Raw genomic sequence first — 27,298 nt, 5'->3', positions numbered from 1 at the left:
CCGGTTAAAAAGGAGCCGCCGCACAACCGGTATGTCTTTTTTGCTTTTGAATGCCGGCAAGAAAACGGGGTCCACGTTGCTAATTATATACTCTGTATTGACATGTTGGATCGTGAGTGGTCAGCTAGCGGTGAGAGTTGTGTCAGGGATTTCTTTACGCGGTATCGCGGTCCAAAATACCTCAATTACACATTTATTGCCCACAATGCTAAGGGTTATGATTCTTACATTTTGATGAAGTATCTGGTGGAAAATGGGGTGACCCCAAAAATAATAGCTCAGGGTAGCAAGATCATGTGTTTCACCGACGAAGCTTTCAACTAACGTTACATAGACTCGTTAAATTTCATCCCCATGAAATTGAGCGCTTTGCCTAAGGCTCTGGGTTTTGAGGCTCAGAAGAAAGGTTGGTTCTGCCATTTTTTTAATACTATGGACACTCAAAATTATCGAGGGTCCTACCTGCCCGCCACTTATTATGGGGTTGATACTATGATGTCTCATGAGAGGGAGGAATTCTTTAAATGGTACAATACGGTTAAGGGAGGTGTTTTTGATGACCGAGAAGAGATGGCTGCTTATTGTAAAAATGATGTGGTGATCCTTAAAGAAGCCTGTGTGCGTTTCCGCGCCGAGGTTATCAACACATCGGGTCTCGACCCTTTGCAAAGTGTGACCATAGCGTCTCTCTGCATGAAAATGTATCGGTCCAATTTCTTGCAGAAAAACACTATAGCGGTCACCACTTCTGACAACTATCGTGCTAGACAAAAGAACTTTTCGACTGTCTCCATACAGTGGCTGGAATACCTGAGTGCCCGGGATAACATCTTCATCAGACATGCTTTAAATCAAGGGGAAGTCAAAATGGGGCCTTACTACTTAGACGGTTTTAGCGACGTGTCCGGGCGGCGTACCGCTTATGAGTTTGCAGGTTGTATTTACCATGGCTGTCCTCAGTGCTTCGACCCAAACACCTTTAACCCCGTAACACAAAAACTCTGCAGTGATATGTACTATGATTTCCAGGAACGAATTGAAACTTTAAAAAACACCTATGGTTTGAACGTGCTGGTGATTTGGGAACACGAGTGGACGACCCTGAAGCAACAGGATGCGGGGGTACAACGGTTTATGGAAACCTTGGACTTTTCTGAACGTCTTGAGCCCCGGGATGCGTTATTTGGGGGTCGTACCAACGCCCTCTGTTTACATTATGAGGTAAAGGAGGGTGAGAGAGTAGATTACTATGATTTCACCAGTCTGTACCCTTATGTCAACAAGACCAAAATGTACCCGGTGGGGCGTCCAACCATTGTTTATCGTGACTTTCTCGAAATCGGACATTACTTTGGTTTGATCAAAGTCACCATGTACCCTCCTCGCGAGCTGTTCTTACCCGTGTTGCCTTACAGGTGTTCGGGAAAATTGATGTTCCCTCTGTGTAGAACGTGTGTGGAAACTGAAAATCAAACTACCTCTTGTCTGCACAGTGATGAAGAGAGAGCGCTGACGGGTGTCTGGTGTAGCATTGAGCTTGACAAGGCGGTGGAGAAAGGTTACAGAGTCGGTAAGGTGTATGAGGTTTGGCATTTTTCTGAAAAATCTGATACTCTTTTTGCTGATTACATTATGACCCATCTGAAAGGGAAACAGGAGGCATCGGGCTATCCCTCATGGTGTGTTGACTCCGCGGCCAAAGAGCGATACGTTTAGCAATATTTTGAAAAGGAAGGGATCCGTCTAGAGCTGGGGAACATAACTGTAAACCCCGCCAAGAGACAAATGTCCAAACTGATTTTAAACAGTCTGTGGGGTAAGTTTGGGGAAAGAAATTACCGTCTAAACACAACCTTGATTAAAACCCCTGAACTGTTCATAGAATTTATGTTTTCCAAACAACATGCAGTATCACACTTTCAATTCTTAAATGACCACGTGGCACAGGTCCAGTGGAGGGCCCCTAAAGATTTCCCCACCAAACAGGGGAACGTTAATGTTTTCATAGCGGTTTTTACCACGGCTTACGCCCGGCTTGAACTGTACAACTTAATGGATCAGTTGCAGGAACGCACGCTCTATCATGATACTGACTCTGTAATCTTTGTCACCAGGCCAGGGGATTGGGTCCCTCCCCTCGGGGACTACCTTGGGGAGTTAACGAGCGAACTAGATCCTCAGGACCACATAGTGGAGTTTGTTTCAGGGGGTCCTAAGACTTACGCATACAGAACGGCTGCGGGTAAGACCTGTATGAAAGTTAAGGGTTTCACTCTGAACCATTGTAACAACAAGCTCATTAACATCAAGTCTCTGACGACCCTGGTAGAAAGTTTTGTAACCGAGAAAGACGCGCCTCCTCGTGAGATTATTACAGCCGGAAATCAGATCTATCGCAATAAAAAGGGGTACACGTTGGAAAATAGATCACTAAACAAACGGTTCAGGGTGGTGTACAATAAAAGAGTGTTGAAGACTGATTATACCACTCTGCCTTATGGATATTAGCGGTGGTTTTGAAAACAGACTTCAACACCCTTTCTCCTGTATTATAGCCGGTCCCTCCAATTCGGGGAAGAGCTATCTTATAAAGAACATCATAGAAGATGTGGACGCAACCGTGTCCCAAGCTCTTGACAACATAGTGTGGTGTTTCTCTTGCTGGCAACCTCTCTACGATGATTTGGCTTCGAAAAAAAATAATCTGAAATTTGTGCAAGGTCTCCCCGCCTCGTTGTGTGACGATGACTTGTTCCCGCCCGGTAATACTAACCTAGTGATCCTTGATGACCTGATGGAGCAGGCCGGTGACAACAGTGAAGTGGAAAAAGCTTTCACAAAGTACACTCATCATAGGAATTTAAGTATTATTTATTTAGTTCAAAATCTATTTTTTCAAGGTAAAAAAAGCCGCACTATTAATTTATATGCCAATTATATAATTCTTTTTAAAAACCCCAGAGATAAACTACAGGTCACCGTCTTGGCTCGTCAAATGTACCCTAACCAGACCAAGTTCTTTTTGGAGGCATTTGAGGATGCCACCAAAAAACCCTACGGGTACTTGATTGCGGAATTAAATGCACAAACCCCAGAAGACTTTCCCCTAAGAACAGGTTTGTGCCCGCACGATTGGCCGGCAGTCTATGTGCTAAAGAAAAGGAAATAAATAAGAATGTCTGTTCGGATTAAAAGAAATCTGCCGCTTTTGCAAATGTTATTTGAGAGGAGCCCGCGCCATAGGAAAGCTGTGCTGGCAGGGGCCCCCTCGGATTTGATCGAGACCCTGTGTGAAATAGCTTTTAACATCTTACGCGGTAATATACCCCTAACCCCTTCTCAACATTCTAAACTCAAAAAACAAAAAGCGGTTATCAAGATCATCGCTAATAAGAAGTATTCTATTAAAAGAAAAAGAAAGAAGATTAATCAAACCGGGGGTTTTATAGGACCGCTGTTGAGCATAGCCGTGCCTTTCCTAACCAGTCTTCTAGCTTCCAGAGTGGGTTAATAATGGAATATGCTCAGAAAATGTTTTTGATCCCTCAGGAGCAGCTTGAGAAACTGAGAAAAAATGTTGTCGGGCCAGAGCCCATTAGACAAACGGCCGAAAACAACCTGGACTCTGAAATGAAAGCTATACAGGCCAGGGCCGATTTAAATCAGTATTCCAAAGCCCAGTTGTATACCAACACGTTACAGCGCTACCTCCGTCTGGTTAGACAGGGTGAAAAAGATCAAAACATTTTAACTTTAACCATGGCCTCTCAAGAAAATGGTTCTGGGGCTGATGCGGGGGGAACGGTTGATAAAGATGTTGCGGTGATCAAAGGTTCACACATGTTTGATTTGTTGAAGAGTGTCACTAGCACTAATAAGGTACCCGATAGTCGCCGACCTGTAGGCTGGAATGCTTTCCTACAGGCGATGGCCTGTCTGAACATGCCCCAATCAACAGTTCCTAACCAGGAAACGCGACAAAAAATCCGTCTGTGTAAAGAGGTGGAGCCTGATCTGACTCCGATATCTCATTACTCTGACCATGCTGAGCGACCATCCTCAGGATCTATCCATTGTTGGGAAGCTTATTAATCTCATGTTTTTATTTGTCTCCCCTGTAAATAATGACCCGACAAACAATTTTTTATTTTTATTTTTTATTTTTCAAATGTTGTACATTTATTTATACCATAACCCCTGCTTTGTATAAGAATTGTGTTGAATAAAAACAAAACTAATGATTCAAAGGCTGTTTTCATTATTTTTTCACCTTAACACGCATGACATCTTTTAAAATCCTCACAAGAACACCCCATCTGTATACACGGCTGGCTAGGGTCGTAAGTCATTGTGTTATAAGGGGGGGTCCACAGTGTCCTGACAAACTCTGCCACTTTTTTATCATTTTGGCCTAAATCCTCACTGTACAAGGCCATAATATCGGGGTATGACCTTCCTTTAGATCTATGATATAAGAAAAACACACAGTGTTGACCACAAGTGAAGGTCTGAAGACTTTGTACTTGACGACCGCTGTAAATGGTTTCTTGACAGTTGTTGAGCAGAAAGTTATTGATCTTCCGAGGGAAAGGTCTGAAATCCGGGGGGTTTGCATAGGAATCAAAAAATTCACCACGGTGGTCCTCCCTTAGATAAATAGCCAGCCAATGTTCTCCGGGCATATTTTTAGGGTGTGTGTTGATTATGTACATTGCAGGTAAATTCTTGATCTTAAATTTAGGCAGCTGATCGCAGGTGTAGACTCCTTGAAACAGTTTCCGTGAGCTGGCCAGGGCATTCATGATGTGGTTGAGCTCTCTGGTGTTCATTTTAATAATAATCATACATAACGTTTCTCCTCTGATTCACCTCAATAATGTTGTCAAACACTGCATACACGACCATATTTACAGTGCGTGGTAGAGGCTGCTTGAAACGCATCTCCAAACGCATATTGCCCGTCTTCATCTGTGAAAAATGTTGTCCACACTCTTCGTCAGGGGTCAGGTTGAAACCGTACAGGGTGTAACCGCTGCAGTATTCCCGGCGATCGATCAGCCGGGAGTTTGATCCTTGAGATGGCGACCCGTAGCCAGTACTAGACTGTCATATTCACGAACCGCATTGCCGTTTTCAAAGTCAGGTTGAAAAGGTCTGGATGGAACCTGCACACCATCGACGTACAACGCTATAAATTCCGCGTTATAATGTTTAAAGTTAAAGGGGTTCTTGTTGTAAACCCCGGTAAATGCATCATTATCCACGAGACCTATAATAACCTGTTTTGGGAGCTGTCCTAGAAACAGATTTTCCTGGTTCATCACCCGTGTCCCTGCGGGGATACTGTGGACTTTCATATAGACTCTTTCGATCGGGTACTTGGTGTTTGCCGTCATTAACGCCTGCGCGTGTCCTAGTTTAACCGCCGGGGAGACGGACACTTTTTTCACAAACAGCGAGGCCGATAATATGGTCAGTTTATATTTTTCAGTATCAGGGGTCATCAGACAAAAAGCACTTTTACTACGGATCATTTTAATTTTAATGTCTACCCCGTTGAGCATGAGTTTTTCTTGGAAAAATATGTCTGCATGGATATGCCCCATTAGCTCAAAGGTCCTCCCTTCTGTTGAAAAGGCCGTTCTTTTTTGCAAACCCTTATTGAGTCCCTCTGGATCCTTGTCGTCCATAGCTTCCGGGATGTCTTTGAAGAAAAGGCCGGGGCTGAACTGTTTGCTTAGGGTCTCCTCACTATAATTAAGTATACACTCCATCATGGCTCTATAGGGGTAAGTATTGCTGCTTTGACTAATGAGCCGATCTCCCAGGGTCACATCCACCTGTGAAAACATGGTGGCCACCGGGTAATTGATGACCCCAGCGTTGGTCGTCTTCTCGATTGCATCGCCATCCTCATCAGTCACTTTACAGTTCATTAAAATAAATGTGTTATTCAAATCAATATAATCCTCGCCATTGCCAGCTATAAAAAACTCCAGAGGGGCCGTGTCTGAAATTGCAGAAAGAGGGGGAATCTCTACATATATGATCTTATCTATACTCGTTTGAGTGTATGGAACTGTAAACAGATCCAGTTCTGATTTGACGCATTCTTCCGATAGACTCTTCCGATGGACAAAAGACATGTTTAAAAGATGTATCCTGAGGCTCTATTTTTCTTTCTTTGAGACTTTCTTTTTGCAGGTTTTTTCTTGTGCTGCTTCCTTCTCCGAGTGTTTCCACGATATGTTGGAGAATGAGAGATTCTTCGTTTTTTGTTAGCCACGGATCTTTGTCGCCCCCTGGTGGACACATGCTGTTTCTTCTTTTACCCCCCCCTCCTCGCCATTACCATGAGACCCGAACCCTCCTGATGCTCATGGCTAGCTGGCCGGTTCATAACATTGGTGAACACGTCACTAACAATATTTTTAGCCGCTGATTTCAAGTGGGGTCTGGCTATAGCAAAGCCTCTCTTAAGCAGGGGTATGGCCATTCTAAAGAGACCACGAAAGAGTCCTCCTAGACCGGCGCCATACATTGTGGGGGCTCCTACAAAACCGGGCAAGCCGTTCCATCTTGCATCTTGTAATAATCCACATAGGCGCTAGGATCTACATAACCCCTCGAGGTAGCCATTTTAATAATGTACAAACTGTTTCAGGGGTCGAAAATGTAGTTTGACATTAACTTTACTGAAGCGGAAGGGTACGTTGATATTCTGATCCGATTTTACTTCGATCGTGATGTTGTCAAAGTGGGTATTTGAGACTGGTACGTAGTGTGGTTTGTCATAAGTAATTGTGACCATGTCATTGCTTTTACCTTTAATAAGTACATTTCTCAAAAGGGGGACATAACTATCCCCGACCCTCTGGTGGGTTATGATATCCGTATACACATAAAGAGTGTAAAAGCCGCCCCACCACTTCTGAGAACCTGCTCTCTGTGTCAGAATAGAACCCAAATATACGCCCCAGTTGGCCGCTGGTTTGAATGCTAATACCTGGTTTTGACACCTTGTACACTCTGTTTTTAATAGGGTTGTAATATAGCTTGATGTTGGGGGTGCCTTCTGAGAACTGTTTATGCATCTCATCTAATATTTTATCCACATTGTCATAATAACCTCCTTGTATCGTGAATGTCCATTGACTCTTTTTAACATCATCAAAAATGGCGAAGGTGGCATCCTTATCTTGTAAAACAGCCCAAGTGTAAGGATACTGTATTTCCGCCAACCCCACTTCCCACGACCCCCTTAGATCTATAGATTTTCCAAATTGTACCGTGTAACTGGATATTTCATTTTTAGGATATATATCGAGAGAGGCATTACTGGGTAGAGTCACGTAGAAGCCTCCTGATTCCATCTTGAGAATCGAAAGTAATGCCCCCAACACACCCGCGGGCATGTTGTTATAAGGATTGAATATCGCAAACCTGTTGTTCCGGGACCCAACTATTGAACTTTTCAGGCCATCCAAGCCATTTCATCAACACATATTTTTTCCGGTTCTGGGTTTTTTCAGCTAATATCTTTTCAACTCTGTATACACTGTCTTTACCCACAATCATTTTTTGTAACTCGGCTTCGTAAAACGTTCCTTCTATATCCTCCCTGTCATAGTCTTTTAACCGGTACACGGGGGGGTCTCTAGCCAACTGTTCGGTAACTGTAAAATATTCGTCAGAAAATGTTTGTTCATAACCTTTGGCAAAAGTACTCCTTAGCTTTGAAACGCGAACCACATCACCGATGTTGAACTAATAAGTAGTTTTTCCCTTCTTAATAAATGGTCGGTATAATTTTTTATAGACCTTAAAAGAATTACTTTGATCAACATCTAAAGGCTTCATTTTAATACTGGTGTGATACCCTTGGTTGTAAGCATCGATAAAATCCTGAACTTTATCAAAATACTTGAACGTGTTGACCGCTGTAAAATATCTCCACATTTTGGTCTTTATGGTGCGGTTAAACCTCTCCACTACCGATGCCCTAAGCTCATTACCGGTGGTGAAATGATGTATTTTGTGTCTCTTCAGTAGATTCTGAAATTCTCTGTTGAGAAACTCTTTTCCTTTATCAGTCTGCAGTTTTTTAGGACATCGACCCTGGGACAATATATCCTCAAAGGCCCTTGTCACCGCCCGACCTGTTTTATTATGTAGAATGCGAGCCCAGGCATATTTTGATAACACATCGATACACATCAACATCAATTTGTGACCATTGTTATGTTTTGATAAATTTGACATATCGACTAGATCCATTTGCCATTGTGAATCTATGTCAGTTGCATATACGCGGTTTCTTTTAAAGTTAATCCTGAGAGGTTTATGTAAGGTATAGGCGTCTTGTTCCCGTAACCATTCTGAAACAACCACATCATTAACCTTCACTCCGGCCTCAGCGAGTCCTCTTTGAAAACCCTTCTTACCCGCCAAACCCCCAATCTTGGCTGGGTTGTAGTATAGTTCCTGCATTTGGGGAGCTTGCCGAGTCATTCTGTCAAATAACCACACAGACCCACACTATGCGCAAAGTTTTTATACAAGGTTTTTTATTCAACTTCAGGAGAGCAGATACCCCTTTTTAGACATTTGAGAAAAGTATAACATACACAACAATTTTTTCTACGGTCCAGACAAAAAGAAATCAGATGATTGGTTACTTGATCTATATCAACAAATATACCTGTTTCTTTATCTTGTAGGCACACACCTCAGTTACATATGTAAATAAAACAACAATATGACCTATTTTAAAAGTAAACAGAGGTGTATTAAACATGCTCAGTAAAAGGTCATACAGATGTTGATGAAATGGCCTAATATCATTCTTGGCCCCCTTGAGCCCTTCATCCCAGTGTTCGTACCCCCCGGTCTTTGTTACAGCAGCCATTCACTTTTCCAGGTTTGAAAGTTGATCCTCATCGATGGTTAAATCTGTAGAGAAAAGGCTCGCGTTGGCTACTTTTCTGTCAAGCACATGGTGTAATAGCGCTCTCAGGTTAGCTGCTGAGTGTTGATGACAGAACCAGTTGCAGAAGCAGTCCAGAACATTCCCCATGTTCAAAGTCCCTTAGTTCAGGTCAGAGTCTGAATCAGTGGCGTAGATGTCGAATTCTTCGTCGCTGCCCCCAGCTTTAACTTCTTTACGGAAGAAATAAGCTTTTAGCTTGCCAGCGGTTTTTCTACTCGGCTCATCCAGGTCATTGAGCAGCTGCCCAAGTTTCTCTATTATAAACGGCTCCTTTTTCAGCTCCAGCAAAATCTCATCTATGATTTTCTGGACTTGTCCCACAGTGACATGTATGTGGGAGTAAGAGAGCGCCTTGATTAGTGCCGGTTTCAGCCACGGTTTGTTCAGTCTTCTGTAAAACACGTTGAAATAGAACAGGAAATAGTAACGGTCTGGTTCAAACAAACAACTGTGTCTCAACTGACTGGGGTGATTCACTTCACACCCCCGACAGACTTCTTTCAGAGCTCGGTCGATGAGAGCACTCAGAATATACACCAGGGTGCTTTTAACCACTCTGCTTACTTGGTCACATACCCCGGGCAAGAATCCTGCGTCTTCATCACGCCCCCGGGACAGTCCGATGCTCATTGGGTCGCCTGGTGGTTTGTGGGGTGTTTCTCCATCCATTGGACTGACCCCCTCCTGAGACGCACAGACGGTAGACAATTCGGCAAAATCGAGGCCCTCCATGAGCTCCAGAGGCTGGGGATCCCCGAGACTCATTTGGACATCCATCGCACCGCATGTTGTTTCGTCCTGAGGGACCGGGGTCTGAGGTCTTGGAGAGTAACCACAGTCAAAGGGTTCCAGAGTGTATACAAAATCTGGGGAATAGAACCAGGGGTGATCCCGGGTTTGAAGAGGCCTGTAGAGCCTGTCGACGTCCGCAGCTTTCGGGTAAGACATTCTCTTTAATTTTAAACCATGAATGAATTGTTGCACCTTTTATCCTATCTCTTCACTACGTCACGACACACCGCCCTCTTAGAAGAGAGTAGCCCCTGAGCCGTCAGACCCCCCTCCAAAACCCCACACGTCGTCTGTCGTAGTTCTGCAAGCTTTCCCATTCACACCTTTCAAAACCCTGAGTCGGAGACTCCATTTCGCATTCTCTTGGACCCTCTTGCAAGCCTTCTAGAGTCTTATCCACAAGCCCCAGATCTCTCCAGGCCATCACCTTCAACCAGTCCTCATAAGAGTATTCAATTACCGTCTCAAAAGGTTCCAACGTACCCTCCTTCTCTCCCAAAGCAAGAAGCTCCACTCCAACATAGCTGGGATCCCTTTTAAAGCGGTTACCCCGTCGAGCCCCCCAGAACAACACCCAGGAGCGTTCAATCTTCAAATTGGTGAGTACAGGAACCCTTGCCCGGGATTGTTTCTTGCGGGGTTTCATGTTGATGTCGCTGGACATGTTGAAGAAGCGGGATGTTTCAGAAGCTGAGAATTAAAGAGGTATTGCCTAAAAGAAGCGCGGGTTCTTAAATAGAGAGGAGAGTTTCGGGGCATTGCCTTCAGAGGGGTGGGGGTATTTATGGGTGGCCTTGTTGTTCAGGGTTTTATGGGTGCACACTTTCTGACGGATATGACGTAGGAATAATTAAGGAAATAACTCTACCTAAAATCACGCCCCCCAATTATGACGTAGGAATATTAATAAGCTTAGGGCATACGTCATAACAAAATAGGCCGCGCCCAAAAACCCCTACTATCTACTCTTATGTAGTTGAAGGCGCAGTATAGCTCTGATAGTCTGGTGGTGACGGAGGACCTCCAGCCGTTTGAACAAGCCATTCAGCATCACCTTGTTGGGCTAAGTGCAGGCACTGTCAGAGCGCAGGGCGACCTGCCTTTGATAGAGTTTCCTAAGTGTCCCGAAATTGGTGCACTCAGAGCGTCCGTCCGTCGACAGGTTGAAATTGTAAACGCTGGTGTAGCCACTTTTAATTGAAATATGATGATGATGATGATGATGATGTTGTTGTTCTTGTTCTTGTTGTTGTTGTTGTTCTTGTTTTTCTTGTTGTCGTCGTGGTCGCCGTCATTATTATTGTTAAAGTAAAGCAGTAGTTAGATTTGTTGCTACCGTAAGGTGTAGAAGGCACAATAGCTTTGTGATTGTCTGATGGTGGCACAAGACGAGCAGCAGCTGTTTGAACAAGCCATTGAGCATCACCTTGTTGGGGTAAGTGTAAGTCTTGTCATAGCTCAGGGCGTTCTTCCTTTGAAAGAGTTTCCAAAGTGTCCTGATGTGCCCTTGAGCAATGCAAAATAGGTCAGTGAAAATAGAAACCTTTATCTCACATGCTGGCCCACGGGAAACCCCTGTGCGCGTTTTACCAGCCGGCTTCGATGGGAGCCATTTGAAACACCAGGACGGGTCGGTTTCCGTAGTGTAGTGGCTATCACGTTCGCCTCACACGCGAAAGGTCCCTGGTTCGAAACCGTGCGGAAACAACCCGCGGTGCACGCGTGCCAGTGCCGTGTTACCCGTCGCCATCTCTCTGCCCCAAGGCCGGCCGTCGTTTTCTCTTCCTCGGAGTGGCAAGAAATCCTGACCTTGAGAACAAACGATCGCAGAAGGGTAGCTTTGCGAGGCACTGGAACTGACACTTTTAAAATCGATACATGTTGTTGCGTTACAATACGACCGTAGCAGGATCGGCGACATTGCTGTTACTCTTATGTAGTTGAAGGCGCAGTATAGCTCTGATAGTCTGGTGGTGACGGAAGACCACCAGCCGTTTGAACAAGCCATTCAGCATCACCTTGTAGGGCTAAACGCAGGCACTGTCAGAGCGCAGGTCGTCCTGCCTTTGAAAGAGTTTCCGAAGTGTCCCGAAATCGGTGCACTCAGAGCGTTCGTCCATCGACAGGTTGAAATTGTAAACGCTGGTGTAGCCACTTTTAATTAAAATCTGATGATGATGATGTTGTTGTTGTTATTCTTGTTGTCGTCGTAGTCGCCGTCATTATTAATGTTAAAGTAAAGCAGTAGTTAGATTTGTTGCTACCGTAAGGTGTAGAAGGCACAATAGCTCTGATAGTCTGGTGGTGAAGGAAGACCACCAGACGTTTGAACAAGCCATTCAGCATCACCTTGTTGGGTTAAGTGCAGGCACTGTCAGAGCGCAGGGCGTCCTGCCTTTAAAAGAGTTTCCGAAGTGTCCTGATGTGCCCTTTAGCAATGCCAAACAGGTCAGTGAAAATGGCATCCTTTCGCCGCACTTCAGACGCCATCTCACAGCCTAGCCGACCTGAAACACCTGAGCCCGTTTTACCAGCAGGCTTTAACGGTAACCATTTGAAGCAAGAGGCAGCGGTGTCAGTTTCCGTAGTGTAGCTGTTATCACGTTCGCCTAACGCGCGAAAGGTCCCCGGTTCGAAACCGGGCGGAAACAGCCTACTGTGGGCTGGCCCTTTTCGTCATTCTTGCCCTCGTGGTTCCCCGGAGGCGGTGGGTGTCTTTTCTTCATTGGAGTGCCCGCAATCGATGCACTCAGAGCGTCCGTCCGTCGACAGGTTGAAATTGTAAACGCTGGTGTAGGCACTTTTAATTAAAATCTGATGATGATGATGATGATGATGTTGTTGTTGTTGTTGTTCTTGTTGTTGTTGTTCTTGTTGTCATCGTGGTCGCCGTCATTATTATTGTTAAAGTAAAGCAGTAGTTAGATTTGTTGCTACCGTAAGGTGTAGAAGACAACAGTTGGTATGGCGTGTGATATCAAAACATTCAGAATACTTTTAACCTATATAATTTATAAGCTTTGTAAAATAAACCCAAATATATCTTTTGCGGGGATAAACGCTGTTCTGAGTAGTTTGTGACTTGTTTAATACCAAACAAAGCATCGCTATAAAAAAAAAAAAAAAATCACTGTAAAAGCGCTAGTTATTTTTGATCTTTATAGTTATTTTCTAGGCTCAGGTTGTTTTTTAGTGCTTATAAAGGCCTGAAATATTCTTAGTGGTTGTTGACTATAGGTCTTGATGTTTAAAAATGTTTTTTTGAGAGACCAAAAGGTTCTAATAAAAGTTTAGAGTAGAGAGGAGAGAGATCGTCTCCATCTTGGTTTCTATTTGAAATTTGATGCAGTGTCATTTTATTGGTTGGTTTTGATATGTTAATTGGTAACAGGGCGGCACAAAGGCCAGACCAGAACAATGCCTTACAAGCAGATCCGGCATGTGGCCATCAGTATAAGTATGAGGGTCTGGTCTTCAGCTCGACAGACTCATACTGACCTTTCGATTTAAGACTAAAGATCAACAATGTCCGGAAACAACATCAGCGATTCGATTTAAACGAGTTTTTAGGCAAGTCTTCAGATTCTTTTCATTGACTCAGAGCGTGTTGTGTGCATGTATTGTAAATAAGGCTATAACATCTGTTTTAAGTTCTGTAAAATAATTTTTCAGCCAGTCAACAGGAGTTAATTCCCAACGCTGAGGAGATCATCTGGAACAACGACGGTAAGATTTTTGTGTTTGCGCTCATGGGTTCTTATGCATGGGTGTGTGTGGTTTGAAGCGGCTCATTAGAGTTATGAAAACGTTTTAATATATATTAATGCCGGTCTCTTTAATTACACAGAAACTATCGAAAGGCCTGTGATTAATGTCTCCGAGGATCGACCAAGAGAAGTGGTTGTCCCTAGACAGGCTGTCTGCCGACCGGGTAAGAACTAAACCCCTGTTTGTTTGTATAACGTTTCTGTAAGATGTTTGAGTCCAGTTTTGTTAATTTAAAAAAATTATCCTGTCTAACAGTATTAAGAAACGTGGTTCGAGACAACGAAAGGCCTTCCACATCGAGGGCTTGTTTCGTTTTACCTTCGAGAACCGTAACCTTTCAAGAATCTGAAAGGCCGTCAGCCCCGGTATCTGATAGCTGTGAGTATATATCTGCAGCCTGTAAGAGGTTAAAGCTTTTTATAAAGCGGTGTGGTTAAAGGTTAAACATGTCTCTTACCTTCACAGCGGTGCAAAAAGCTAAACCAGCCGAAAAACATAAGAAACGATTATTCTGTGGAGGTAAGTAAGATCTTTCAAACTTTAATGTTTTTAAAAGGGCTTTGTTTGCCCGTTGAGGGCTAATATTTAAGCGATGGGTGACCGTTTCCTGTAGGGCGGGGGGTTCTGGGAAAGATCTTTAGAAGTCCGGACAGGTCTATGCTTGTTTCTGGGGAACGTGTTTAGAAATGACCGATTGCCGTACCGTCTGGTTAGGAAGTAAAGCCGTCCGAAAGGGTTTAGTAAGTTGTTTGGCTTATCTCCCGCTATTATACTTCTGTTTTAAAGTGGTTGTAGGAAAAGGCTTGAAGGTGTTCATTGTATTTAATATTTAAACAGATCGTGAAAACGTTTGTGAAACAGGAAGTCCCGGGATCAGGAAGCGTTTACACTTGGAAGGTTCGTTTAAAAATGAAATGTTGTTGTGTGTGTGTGTGTTTTATTAACAATATTACAGTTTTTAAAGAAACATTTAAGAAACAGTTTATTTACAGCGGCTTCTCTGTTTTAAATTTATTATCAAGTCCTAATAAATATATTGTCTGTAAATAATAAGGCGTTGTAGTGAATGTCTAAGGCTATTTTCAAAGGTCTAAAAAAGCTAAAGGTTTTGAATGTCCTGGACATGTTGTTTTAAGTTTGATTTCTGTCGCCGTTTAAAGATGTAAATGTAATGTATATTTTTATTCTTCCCAAGACTCTTGGGATAGTCATTCTGTGAATGAGCTATTGAGGACAATTACCCCGTCTAAGTGGGATCAAACATCTTTCCCGGTGAGATCACCGAGAGGATCCCCCACGGTGGTCTTGGAGACCCCCCAACATCTACTCAGGCCACAGCCTTCTGGGGGTAATTCAACACCCCAGATTCAGCCCGCCGCATTGTCGGGCGGAACAAATACAGGCATCCAACAACCTCAGGGGTCGCCGTCAGTCAGGGCTGACACACCACCCAACGACGGCCTAGTTTCAACATCGTCCCCCCAGACCCGTTTCTTGGCTACCGAAACGCGGAACAGTAACCCCGCGCTTGGCCAGGGTGTCACCGCAAAGGCCTTCTTGGTCTCCGTCCATGAGTATACACTCGCTCCTTGCCTCCTTCGACCGAGATTTACCGGAGCGACCATCCTTTGAAGCTGAGCCAGGCCACCAGCCCCCGGAGCTACTTCCTGAAGGTCGGCATGAGTTGCTACATACTTTGTTACAAAATCAAAGACTTGTGTTAGTGGGGCAAAACCTGGTGATAGAGAGCCAAAACACCCTTATTAATACCCTTACTAACGAATTGTACCGTATTTAATGTTTTAATAGACACAAAACGCCTTACTATTGTGGGTTGTTGGAAAAATAAAAAATAAATTAAAAAATGTCCTGACTTGGTAAAAGAACTCACAAACTAAAGGATTATGAACAAGCTAGGGCCCCAAAAAGACCTTCCCGAGAGAACATCCCCGGCCCTGTTGTGAACTCCTCTGAAGTCCCAATGAACCTGGAACTATTACAAATGATAAATGATTTAAATAACCCCCAATTACCACCGATAGAATGTGAATTAACAGACTTACCGGTGAACCCCGACCTGTTACAGATGGTCAATGATCTAAATAACCACCTCCCACCGGTAGCGCTTATAGAGGTTCACCCCCTAGTTCACCCCGATTTGTTTGAAATGGTGGAGTCTTTGGAGGAGCTACCCCGACCAAATTCTGCCCCTATTATAAATGATTTGAAACAATTAGAACACAGGATGGCGGCAGAAGCAGCCATCACTATAGAGGAGGGTCTTGACATTAACCGGTTGGATATCTTTGAAGGACTTTTACAGGCTTTCAATGAGCCTCCTCAAAAAGGGGGTTTTGTAGATGTCAGCAGTGGGGGTGTTCGGAATGTGGAGGGTTCTGAGACTGATAAGGCTGTGGAGGACATGCTCTGTGAGAATGTAGGGGGTGAAGGCTTTGTTCAAAATGATGATGTGTCCAAGAGTACCAGTGATCCCGTGATTATAGATAGACCGGCCTATAACAATTTTGAAATGATTCAGCGTTTTAATTTTGCAGAACTTTTAAATTGTGACAATTATGCAGAAATATTTGTCAACATACACGAGGCCTTGCAGAAAATGCTTGAACAGGTTGCTGAAAGGGTCAGACCTCGAGATGTTGTACAGTTAGAACTCAGAGGGGATGATTTGTTTAGCAACCTATCTGTAATGCTGAGTGGAGATAATTTAGATGTCTGGCTAAAATCGAAGCGTTATTGCAAAGAAACGCAGCCATCTTAGCTGATGAAAGTCTGTCTCTGGTAATGAATGTGGTTCGTAACCCTGAGGGTGGGGCGCTTAGAAGACTGTCGAAATGCTTGAAGAACGACATAATTAGGACCAAGCTCAGGCAATTAGTGGTGAGTTCCAGTGGGGACAATAAGCTCTGTTTTGCTTACAGTTTAATAAAACTACTCACCCCCGACATACCTGAACCCCAAGCTCTGCAAGAGGCTTTAATGCTTCATCAGAGGGCCGGCTTAAACTCTCAACAGATGGTTGCCTTTTCAGACATCACCAAATTGCAGGAACATAACTGTAAACCCCGCCAAGAGACAAATGTCCAAACTGATTTTAAACAGTCTGTGGGGTAAGTTTGGGGAAAGAAATTACTGTCTAAACACAACCTTGATTAAAACCCCTGAACAGTTTATAGAATTTATGTTTTCCAAACAACATGCAGTATCACACTTTCAATTCTTAAATGACCACGTGGCACAGGTCCAGTGGAGGGCCCCTAAAGATTTCCCCACCAAACAGGGGAACGTTAATGTTTTCATAGCGGTTTTTACCACGGCTTACGCCCGGCTTGAACTGTACAACTTAATGGATCAGTTGCAGGAACGCACGCTCTATCATGATACTGACTCTGTAATCTTTGTCACCAGGCCAGGGGATTGGGTCCCTCCCCTCGGGGACTACCTTGGGGAGTTAACGAGCGAACTAGATCCTCAGGACCACATAGTGGAGTTTGTTTCAGGGGGTCCTAAGACGCATACAGAACGGCTGCGGGTAAGACCTGTATGAAAGTTAAGGGTTTCACTCTGAACCATTGTAACAACAAGCTCATTAACATCAAGTCTCTGAAGACCCTGGTAGAAAGTTTTGTAACCGAGAAAGACGCGCCTCCTCGTGAGATTATTACAGCCGGAAATCAGATCTATCGCAATAAAAAGGGGTACACGTTGGAAAATAGATCACTAAACAAACGGTTCAGGGTGGTGTACAATAAAAGAGTGTTGAAGACTGATTATACCACTCTGCCTTATGGATATTAGCGGTGGTTTTGATAACAGACTTCAACACCCTTTCTCCTGTATTATAGCTGGTCCCTCCAATTCGGGGAAGAGCTATCTTATAAAGAACATCATAGAAGATGTGGACGCAACCAAGTCCCAAGCTCTTGACAACATAGTGTGGTGTTACTCTTGCTGGCAACCTCTCTACGATGATTTGGCTTCGAAAAAAAATAATCTGAAATTTGTGCAAGGTCTCCCCGCCTCGTTGTGTGACGATGACTTGTTCCCGCCCGGTCAAACTAATCTAGTGATCCTTGATGACCTGATGGAGCAGGCCGGTGACAACAGTGAAGTGGAAAAAGCTTTCACAAAGTACACTCATCATAGGAATTTAAGTATTCTTTATTTAGTTCAAAATCTATTTTTTCAAGGTAAAAAAAGCCGCACTATTAATTTAAATGCCAATTATATAATTATTTTTAAAAACCCCAGAGATAAACTACAAGTCACCGTCTTGGCTCGTCAAATGTACCCTAACCAGACCAAGTTCTTTTTGGAGGCATTTGAGGATGCCACCAAAAAACCCTACGGGTACTTGATTGCAGACTTAAAAGCACAAACCCCAGAAGACTTTCGCCTCAGAACAGGTTTGTGCCCGCCCGATTGGCCGGCAGTGTATGTGCTAAAGAAAAGGAAATAAATAAGAATGTCTGTTCGGATTAAAAGAAATCTGCCACTTTTGCAAATGTTATTTGAGGGGAGCCCGCGCCATAGGAAAGCTGTGCTGGCAGGGGCCCCCTCGGATTTGATCGAGACCCTGTGTGAAATAGCTTTTAACATCTTACGCGGTAATATACCCCTAACCCCTTCTCAACATTCTAAACTCAAAAAACAAAAAGCGGTTATCAAGATCATCGCTAATAAGAAGTATTCTATTAAAAGAAAAAGAAAGAAGATTAATCAAACCGGGGGTTTTATAGGACCGCTGTTGAGCATAGCCGTGCCTTTCCTAACCAGTCTTCTAGCTTCCAGAGTGGGTTAATAATGGAATATGCTCAGAAAATGTTTTTGATCCCTCAGGAGCAGCTTGAGAAACTGAGAAAAAATGTTGTCGGGCCAGAGCCCATTAGACAAACGGCCGAAAACAACCTGGACTCTGAAATGAATGCTATACAGGCCAGGGCCGATTTAAATCAGTATTCCAAAGCCCAGTTGTATACCAACACGTTACAGCGCTACCTCCGTCTGGTTAGACAGGGTGAAAAAGATCAAAACATTTTAACTTTAACCATGGCCTCTCAAGAAAATGGTTCTGGGGCTGATGCGGGGGGTACGGTTGATAAAGATGTTGCGGTGACCGAACCTGTTGAGAGTTCAGAGGGAGATGTTGTAACGGATGTTTTGAGAAACATGCCGGCCAGAAGCAAAAGACATGCACAATATATCCTGCACAAAATGGTTCAGAAACCGCGGGTAACGGCTTGGAATGAACAGGGTGAATTTGTTTTTAAAGGACAACTGATCAAAGGTTCACACGTTTGATTTGTTGAAGAGTGTCACTAGCACTAATAAGGTACCCGATAGTCGCCGACCTGTAGGCTGGAATGCTTTCCTACAGGCGATGGCCTGTCTGAACATGCCCCAATCCACAGTTCCTAACCAGGAAACGCGACAAAAAATCCATCTGTGTAAAGAGGTGGAGCCTGATCTGACTCCGATATCTCATTACTCTGACCGTGCTGAGCGACCATCCTCAGGATCTATCCATCGTTGGGAAGCTTATTAATCTCATGTTTTTATTTGTCTCCCCTGTAAATAATGACCCGACAAAGAATTTTTTATTTTATTTTTTTTATTTTCAAATGTTGTACATTTATTTATAACATAACCCCTGCTTTGTATTAGAATTGTTTTGAATAAAAACAAAACTAATGATTCAAAGGCTGTTTTCATTATTTTTTCACCTTAACACGCATGACATCTTTTAAAATCCTCACAAGAACACCCCATCTGTATACATGGCTGTCTAGGGTCGTAAGTCATTGTGTTATAAGGGGGGGTCCACAGTGTACTGACAAACTCTGCCACTTTTTTATCATTTTGGCCTAAATCCTCACTGTACAAGGCCATAATATCGGGGTATGACCTTCCTTTAGATCTATGATATAAGAAAAACACACAGTGTTGACCACAAGTGAAGGTCTGAAGACTTTGTACTTGACGACCGCTGTAAATGGTTTCTTGACAGTTGTTGAGCAGAAAGTTATTGATCTTCCGAGGGAAAGGTCTGAAATCCGGGGGGTTTGCATAGGAATCAAAAAATTCACCACGGTGGTCCTCCCTTAGATAAATAGCCAGCCAATGTTCTCCGGGCATGTTTTTAGGGTGTGTGTTGATTATGTACATTGCAGGTAAATTCTTGATCTTAAATTTAGGCAGCTGATCGCAGGCGTTGACTCCTTGAAACAGTTTCCGTGAGCCGGCCAGGGCATTCATGATGTGGTTGAGCTCTCTGGTGTTCATTTTAATAATAATCATACGGAACGTTTCTCCTCTGATTCACCTCAATAATGTTGTCAAACACAGCATACACGACCATATTTACAGTGCGTGGTAGAGGCTGCTTGAAACGCATCTCCAAACGCATATTGCCCGTCTTCATCAGTGAAAAATGTTGTCCACACTCTTCATCAGGGGTCAGGTTGAAACCGTACAGGGTGTAACCGCTGCAGTATTCCCGGCGATCGATCAGCAGAGTTTGATCCTTGAGATGGCGACCCGTAGCCAGTACTAGACTGTAATATTCACGAACCGCATTGCCGTTTTCAAAGTCAGGTTGAAAAGGTCTGGATGGAACCTGCACACCATCGACGTACAACGCTATAAATTCCGCGTTATAATGTTTAAAGTTAAAGGGGTTCTTGTTGTAAACCCCGGTAAATGCATCATTATCCACGAGACCTATAATAACCTGTTTTGGGAGCTGTCCTAGAAACAGATTTTCCTGGTTCATCACCCGTGTCCCTGCGGGGATACTGTGGACTTTCATGTAGACTCTTTCGATCGGGTACTTGGCGTTTGCCGTCATTAACGCCTGCGTGTGTCCTAGTTTAACCGCCGGGGAGACGGACACTTTTTTCACAAACTGCGAGGCCGATAATATGGTCAGTATATATTTTTCAGTATCAGGTGTCATCAGACAAAAAGCACTTTTACTACGGATCATTTTAATTTTAATGTCTACCCCGTTGAGCATGAGTTTTTCTTGGAAAAATATGTCTGCATGGATATGCCCCATTAGCTCAAAGGTCCTCCCTTCTGTTGAAGAGGCCGTTCTTTTTTGCAAACCCTTATTGAGTCCCTCTGGATCCTTGTCGTCCATAGCTTCCGGGATGTCTTTGAAGAAAAGGCCGGGGCTGAACTGTTTGCTCAGGGTCTCCTCACTATAATTAAGGATACACTCCATCATGGCTCTATAGGGGTAAGTATTGCTGCTTTGACTAATGAGCCGATCTCCCAGGGTCACATCCACCTGTGAAAACATGGTGGCCACCGGGTAATTGATGACCCCAGCGTTGGCCGTCTTCTCGATTGCATCGCCATCCTCATCAGTCACTTTACAGTTCATTAAAATAAATGTGTTATTCAAATCAATATAATCCTCGCCATTGCCAGCTATAAAAAACTCCAGAGGGGCCGTGTCTGAAATTTCCACGATATGTTGGAGAATGAGAGATTCTTCGTTTTTTGTTAGCCACGGATCTTCGTCGCCCCCTGGTGGACACATGCTGTTTCTTCTTTTACCCCCCTCCTCGCCATTACCATGAGACCCGAACCTTCCTGATGCTCATGGCTAGCTGCCCGGTTCATAACATTGGTGAACACGTCACTAACAATATTTTTAGCCGCTGATTTCAAGTGGGGTCTGGCTATAGCAAAGCCTCTCTTAAGCAGGGGTACGGCCATTCTAAAGAGACCACGAAAGAGTCCTCCTAGACCGGCGCCATACATTGTGGGGGCTCCTACAATACCGGGCAAGCCGTTCCCGGCTTGCATCTTGTAATAATCCACATAGGCGCTAGGATCTACATAACCCCTCGAGGTAGCCATTTTAATAATGTACACACTGTTTCAGGGGTCGAAAATGTAGTTTGACAATAACTTTACCGAAGCGGAAGGGTACGTTGATATTCTGATCCGATTTTACTTCGATCGTGATGTTGTCAAAGTGGGTCTTTGAGACTGGTACGTAGTGTGGCTTGTCATAAGTAATTGTGACCATGTCATTGCTTTTACCTTTAATAAGTACATTTCTCAAAAGGGGGACATAACTATCCCCGACCCTCTGGTGGGTTATGATATCCGTATACACATAAAGAGTGTAAAAGCCGCCCCACCACTTCTGAGAACCTGCTCTCTGTGTCAGAATAGAACCCTAATATACGCCCCAGTTGGCCGCTGGTTTGAATGCTAATACCTGGTTTTGACACCTTGTACACTCTGTTTTTAATAGGGTTGTAATATAGCTTGATGTTGGGGGTGCCTTCTGAGAACTGTTTATGAATCTCATCTAATATTTTATCCACATTGTCATAATAACCTCCTTGTATCGTGAATGTCCATTGATTTTAACATCATCAAAAATGGCGAAGGTGGCATCCTTATCTTGTAAAACAGCCCAAGTGTAAGGATACTGTATTTCCGCCAACCCCACTTCCCACGACCCCCTTAGATCTATAGATTTTCCAAATTGTACCGTGTAACTGGATATTTCATTTTTAGGGTATATATCGAGAGAGGCGTTACTGGGTAGAGTCACGTAGAAGCCTCTTGATTCCATCTTGAGTATCGAAAGTAATGCCCCCAACACACCCGCAGGCATGTTGTTATAAGGATTGAATATCGCAAACCTGTTGTTCCGGGACCCAACTATTGAACTTTTCAGGCCATCCAAGCCATTTCACCAACACATATTTTTTCCGGTTCTGGGTTTTTTCAGCTAATATCTTTTCAACTCTGTATACACTGTCTTTACCCACAATCATTTTTTGTAACTCGGCTTCGTAAAACGTTCCTTCTATATCCTCCCCGTCATAGTCTTTTAACCGGTACACGGGGGGGTCTCTAGCCAACTGTTCGGTAACTGTAAAATATTCGTCAGAAAATGTTTGTTCATAACCTTTGGCAAAAGTACTCCTTAGCTTTGAAACGCGAACCACATCACCGATGTTGAACTTATAAGTAGTTTTTCCCTTCTTAATAAATGGTCCGTATAATTCTATATAGACCTTAAAAGAATTACTTTGATCAACATCTATAGGCTTCATTTTAATACTGGTGTGATACCCTTGGTTGTAAGCATCGATAAAATCCTGAACTTTATCAAAATACTTGAACGTGTTGACCGCTGTAAAATATCTCCAGATTTTGGTCTTTATGGTGCGGTTAAACCTCTCCACTACCGATGCCTTAAGCTCATTACCGGTGGTGAAATGATATATTTTGTGTCTCTTCAGTAGATTCTGAAATTCTCTGTTGAGAAACTCTTTTCCTTTATCAGTCTGCAGTTTTTTAGGACATCGACCCTGGGACAATATATCCTCAAAGGCCCTTGTCACCGCCCGACCTGTTTTATTATGTAGAATGCGAGCCCAGGCATATTTTGATAACACATCGATACACATCAACATCAATTTGTGACCATTATTATGTTTTGATAAATTTGACATATCGACTAGATCCATTTGCCATTGTGAGTCTATGTCAGTTGCATATACGCGGTTTCTTTTAAAGTTAATCCTGAGAGGTTTATGTAAGGTATAGGCGTCTTGTTCCCGTAACCATTCTGAAACAACCACATCATTAACCTTCACTCCGGCCTCAGCGAATCCTCTTTGAAAACCCTTCTTACCCGCCAAACCCCCAATCTTGGCTGGGTTGTAGTATAGTTCCTGCATTTGGGGAGCTTGCCGAGTCATTCTGTCAAATAACCACACAGACCCACACTATGCGCAAAGTTTTTATACAAGGTTTTTTATTCAACTTCAGGAGAGCAGATACCCCTTTTTAGACATTTGAGAAAAGTATAACATACACAACAATTTTTTCTACGGTCCAGACAAAAAGAAATCAGATGATTGGTTACTTGATCTATATCAACAAATATACCTGTTTCTTTATCTTGTAGGCACACACCTCAGTTACATATGTAAATAAAACAACAATATGACCTATTTTAAAAGTAAACAGAGGTGTATTAAACATGCTCAGTAAAAGGTCATACAGATGTTGATGAAATGGCCTAATATCATTCTTGGCCCCCTTGAGCGCTTCATCCCAGTGTTCGTACCCTCCGGTCTTTGTTACAGCAGCCATTAACTTTTCCAGGTTTGAAAGTTGATCCTCATCGATGGTTAAATCTGTAGAGAAAAGGCTCGCGTTGGCTACTTTTCTGTCAAGCACATGGTGTAATAGCGCTCTCAGGTTAGCTGCATGGTTAGCTGTTGATGACAGAACCAGTTGCAGAAGCAGTCCAGAACATTCCCCATGTTCAAAGTCCCTTAGTTCAGGTCAGAGTCTGAATCAGTGGCGTAGATGTCGAATTCTTCGTCGCTGCCCCCAGCTTTAACTTCTTTACGGAAGAAATAAGCTTTTAGCTTGCCAGCGGTTTTTCTACTCGGCTCATCCAGGTCATTGAGCAGCTGCCCAAGTTTCTCTATTATAAACGGCTCCTTTTTCAGCTCCAGCAAAATCTCATCTATGATTTTCTGGACTTGTCCCGCAGTGACATGTATGTGGGAGTAAGACAGCGCCTTGATTAGTGCCGGTTTCAGCCACGGTTTGTTGAGTCTTCTGTAAAACACGTTGAAATAGAACAGGAAATAGTAACGGTCTGGTTCAAACAAACAACTGTGTCTCAACTGACTGGGGTGATTCACTTCACACCCCCGACAGACTTCTTTCAGAGCTCGGTCGATGAGAGCACTCAGAATATACACCAGGGTGCTTTTAACTACTCTGCTTACTTGGTCACATACCCCGGGCATAAATCCTGCGTATTCATCACGCCCCCGGGACAGTCCGATGCTCATTGGGTCGCCTGGTGGTTTGTGGGGTGTTTCTACATCCATTGGACTGACCCCCTCCTGAGACGCACAGACGGTAGACAGTTCGGCAAAATCGAGGCCCTCCATGAGCTCCAGAGGCTGGGGATCCCCGAGACTCATTTGGACATCTATCGCACCGCATGTTGTTTCGTCCTGAGGGACCGGGGTCTGAGGTCTTGGAGGGTAACCGCAGTCAGAGGGTTCCGGAGTATATACAAAATCTGGGGAATAGAACCAGGGGTGATCCCGGGTTTGATGAGGCCTGTAGAGCCTGTCGACGTCCGCAGCTTTCGGGTAAGACATTTTCTTTAATTTTAAACCATGAATGAATTGTTGCGCCTTTTATCCTATCTCTTCACTACGTCACGACACACCGCCCTCTTAGAAGAGAGTAGCCCCTGAGCCGTCAGGCGGCGTCAAACATAATTTCAGTAACCTGTTTTTCTGGATCCTCCACACCCCCTTCAATAGGGTTTGTAATCAGGGTACTGCTAAACAAAACCTTACGATCTGTAGTTAGAGATAGACTCTTCACCACTCTACCATAGTTCTGCAAGCTTTCCCATTCACCACCTTTCAAAACCCTGAGTCGGAGACTCCATTTTGCATTCTCTTGGACCCTCTTGCAAGCCATCTAGAGTCTTATCCACAAGCCCCAGATCTCAATTACCGTCTCAAAAGATTCCAACGTACCCTCCTTCTCTCCCAAAGCAAAAAGCTCCACTCCAACATAGCTGGGATCCCTTTTAAAGCGGTAACCCCGTCGAGCCCCCCAGAACAACACCCCGGAGCGTTCAATCTTTAAATTGGTGAGTACAGGAACCCTTGCCCGGGATTGTTTCTTGCGGGGTTTCATGTTGATGTCGCTGGACATGTTGAAGAAGCGGGATGTTTCTGATGCTGAGAATTAAAGAGGTATTGCCTAAAAGCAGCGCGGGTTCTTAAATAGAGAGGAGAGTTTCGGGGCATTGCCTTCAGAGGGGTGGGGGTATTTATGGGTGGCCTTGTTGTTCAGGGTTTTATGGGTGTACACTTTCTGACGGATATGACGTAGGAATAATTAAGGAAATAACTCTACCTAAAATCACGCCCCCCAATTACGACGTAGGAATATTAATAAGCTTAGGGCATACATCATAACAAAATAGGCCGCGCCCAAAAAACCCTACTATCTACTCTTATGTAGTTGAAGGCGCAGTATAGCTCTGATAGTCTGGTGGTGACGGAAGACCACCAGCCGTTTGAACAAGCCATTCAGCATCACCTTGTTGGGCTAAGTGCAGGCACTGTCAGAGCGCAGGGCGACCTGCCTTTGAAAGAGTTTCCTAAGTGTCCCGAAATCGGTGCACTCAGAGCGTCCGTCCGTCGACAGGTTGAAATTGTAAACGCGGGTGTAGCCACTTTTAATTAAAATCTGATGATGATGATGATGATGATGCTGTTCTTGCTGTTGTTCTTGTTGTTCTTGTTGTCGTCGTGGTCGCTGTCATTATTATTGTTAAAGTAAAGCAGTAGATAGATTTGTTGCTACCGTAAGGTGTAGAAGGCACAATAGCTCTGTGATTGTCTGATGGTGGCACAAGACGAGCAGCAGCTGTTTGAACAAGCCATTGAGCATCACCTTGTTGGGGTAAGTGTAAGTCTTGTCATAGCTCAGGGCGTTCTTCCTTTGAAAGAGTTTCCAAAGTGTCCTGATGTGCCTTTGAGCAATGCAAAATAGGTCAGTGAAAATAGAAACCATTATCTCACAGGCTGGCCCACGGGAAACGCCTGTGCGCGTTTTACCAGCCTGCTTCGATGGAAGCCATTCGAAACGCTAGGACGGGTTGGTTTCCGTAGTGTAGTGGCTATCACGTTCGCCTCACACGCGAAAGGTCCCCGGTTCGAAACCGGGCGGAAACAACCCGCGGTGCACGCGTGCCAGTACCGTGTTACCCGTCCTCATCTCCCTGCCCCAAGGCCGGCCGTCGTTTTCTCTTCCTCGGAGTGGCAAGAAATCCTGACCTTGAGAACAATCGATCGCAGAAGGGTAGCTTTGCGAGGCGCTGGAACTGACACTTTTAAAATCGATACATGTTGTTACTGTTACAATACGACCGTAGCAGGATCGGCGACATTGCTGTTACTCTTATGTAGTTGAAGGCGCAGTATAGCTCTGATAGTCTGGTGGTGACGGAAGACCACCAGCCGTTTGAACAAGCCATTCAGCATCACCTTGTTGGGCTAAGTGCAGGCACTGTCAGAGCGCAGGGCGTCCTGCCTTTGAAAGAGTTTCCGAAGTGTCCTGATGTGCCCTTTAGCAATGCCAAACAGGTCTGTGAAAATGGCATCCTTTCGCGGCACTTCAGACGCCATCTCACAGTCTAGCCGACCTGAAATTCCTGAGCCCGTTTTACCAGCAGGCTTCAACGATAACCGTTTGAAGCAAGACGCCGCGTTGTCAGTTTCCGTAGTGTAGCGGTTATCACGTTCGCCTAACGCGCGAAAGGTCCCCGGTTCGAAACCGGGCGGAAACAGCCTGCTGTGGGCCGGCCCTTTTCGTCCTGCTTGCCCTCGTGGTTCCCCGGAGGCGGTGGGTGGCTTTTCTTCATTGGAGTGCCCGAAATCGGTGCACTCAGAGCGTCCGTCTGTAGACAGGTTGAAATTGTAAACGCTGGTGTAGCCACTTTTAATTAAAATCTGATGATGTTGTTGTTGTTGTTCTTGTTGTTGTTCTTGTTGTCATCGTGGTCGCCGTCATTATTATTGTTAAAGTAAAGCAGTAGTTAGATTTGTTGCTACCGTAAGGTGTAGAAGACAACAGTAGGTATGGCGTGTGGTATCAAAACATTCAGAATACTTTTAACCTATATAATTTATAAGCTTT

General features: G+C 44.1%; 4 non-coding genes across 4 annotated transcripts; all 4 read left to right on the top strand.

Moving 5' to 3' along the window:
- The first annotated feature begins 11,415 nt into the window (after window positions 1–11,415).
- trnav-cac (transfer RNA valine (anticodon CAC)) lies at window positions 11,416–11,488 on the top strand. The gene has a single exon. It is a non-coding gene; the product is annotated as a tRNA-Val (tRNA).
- An 871-nt stretch (window positions 11,489–12,359) lies between these two features.
- Window positions 12,360–12,432, top strand: trnav-aac (transfer RNA valine (anticodon AAC)). The gene has a single exon. It is a non-coding gene; the product is annotated as a tRNA-Val (tRNA).
- A 13,829-nt stretch (window positions 12,433–26,261) lies between these two features.
- On the top strand, window positions 26,262–26,334 carry trnav-cac (transfer RNA valine (anticodon CAC)). The gene has a single exon. It is a non-coding gene; the product is annotated as a tRNA-Val (tRNA).
- Window positions 26,335–26,875: 541 nt separating this feature from the next.
- On the top strand, window positions 26,876–26,948 carry trnav-aac (transfer RNA valine (anticodon AAC)). The gene has a single exon. It is a non-coding gene; the product is annotated as a tRNA-Val (tRNA).
- Window positions 26,949–27,298: the final 350 nt, after the last annotated feature.

This window comes from Amia ocellicauda, assembly GCF_036373705.1.
Source record: "Amia ocellicauda isolate fAmiCal2 chromosome 11 unlocalized genomic scaffold, fAmiCal2.hap1 SUPER_11_unloc_2, whole genome shotgun sequence".
Lineage (NCBI taxonomy): Eukaryota > Metazoa > Chordata > Actinopteri > Amiiformes > Amiidae > Amia > Amia ocellicauda.
The sequence above is the reverse complement of the archived record's forward strand: the minus strand, read 5'-3'. Positions and strand labels throughout refer to the sequence as shown.